Here is a 1,798-nt window from a genome sequence, read left to right as displayed (position 1 = left end):
TAGAAACCATACGGAATTAAGTGAAATGCAGACACAGGCTTTACAACTTACACCAAAATTCATTCAAAATTGTAGATAAATTTAAAACGTAAAACTATCAAAATAAAGGGGGCGCCTGGGTGGCCCAGTCGGTTAAGCGGCTGCCTGCGGCTCAGGTCGTGATCCCAGGGTCCTGGGATCGAGCCCCACGTCGGGGTTCTTGCTCAGCAGGAAGCCTGCTTCTCCCCTGCCTGCTGTTCCCCCTGCTTGTGCTTGCTCTCTCTCTTTCTCTCTCTCTCTGTCAAATAAATAAATAAAATCTTTCAAAAAACAAAAAGTAAAAAAAGAAAATCCACATGGTCTTGGGTTCAGTGATGAGTTTTAACACACAACACCAAAAGCCAATCCACAAATGAAAAAAAATATAACATGAACTTCCTAAAATTAAAATTTTGTGGGGCACCTGGGTGGTTGAGTCATTAAGCGTCTGCCTTCGGCTCAGGTCATGATCTCAGGATCCTGAGATCGAACCCTACTTTGGGCTCCTGCTCAGCGGGGAGCCCGATTCTCCCTCTCCCAATCCCCCTGCTTGGGTTCCCTCTCTCGCTGTGTCTCTCTCTGTCAAATAAATAAATAAAATCTTAAAAAAAAAAAACTTTTGCTCTGTGAAAGACCTTGCTCAGAAAACTAAAAGAAAAGCCACGAACTGGAGGAAATATTTGCAAAGCGCAAATCCGGTAAAAGATTTGTATTCAAAAAATACAAAAGACTATCAGAAATCAACGATAAGGAAACAAACATCCTAATTGATAATGGGTAAGGATCTGAACAGATGCCTGGACAAAGAAGATATACAGATACAAAATAAGCATACAAAAATATGTTTGCATCATCATTAGGAAAGTACAAATTTAAACAACTGTGAGACAGCACTGCACACCTATCACAAATACTAAACTCCAAAAACAAGAACTCCAATTGCTGGAAGGTGAGGAATGGCAGCAACTGTCCCTTCAGAAGACATTTTGGCCATTTTTTTCCAAACCTAAGTAAGTCTTATGTTAAGATCCAACAATTGCACTTCTAGTATTTAGCAACTGCTTTGAAAAACTATTTCAGAACAAAAACTCACATGCAGTTATACACGGTAGCTCTATTCATAATGGTTACAAAGTTAAAGAAACCAGGATGTCCTTCCATAAATGAATCCATAAGCAAACTAAGTGCATCCATGTGAAGGAAGCAGAATATGCCATGCAAATTATACCTCTTTGGCACAAGGGATATTTTGGCTGATTAATTTTAAGAAACGCCAGATATGGGAGAATCTCTGACAACTGGGTAAATGTTGCCATTTGGTGAGTGAAATGTACACTTATAAAGGAACACCCCATTTGTAAGCCTGTCTCCCTCTGTATCAGGAACAGAATTACTAAATCTCAAGAAACTCTTACCGGAAGAGAAGGCACAGACTTAAAGCTGTGTTACAACCATACCCTCATTTACTGTGCTCACCTGAGAACATCCCTTAACTGACCTTCCCATCACCCAAAATCTTTTGGTCTTTAGCTGAAGATAGCATTTAGGGTGAGGGCTGGGCCACTTCAAGGAATTACTCCATTTTCCTGGGTAACTCCCATGAATACAGGACATATGCATGATATTAAACTTTGACTTGTTTTTCTCCTGTTAATCTATTCAGCAATAAAAAGAAATGAACCATCACCCTATACAATCACATGGATGAACTTTACATGTATTTTTTTTAAGTGAAAGAATCCAGTCTGCAAAGGCTGCACACTGAGTGACCCGATTTGTA

Source organism: Callorhinus ursinus, unplaced genomic scaffold (genome assembly GCF_003265705.2).
Source record: "Callorhinus ursinus isolate GAN/ISIS: 27379988/994484 unplaced genomic scaffold, GSC_fseal_2.0 scaffold531, whole genome shotgun sequence".
Lineage (NCBI taxonomy): Eukaryota > Metazoa > Chordata > Mammalia > Carnivora > Otariidae > Callorhinus > Callorhinus ursinus.
The sequence above is the reverse complement of the archived record's forward strand: the minus strand, read 5'-3'. Positions refer to the sequence as shown.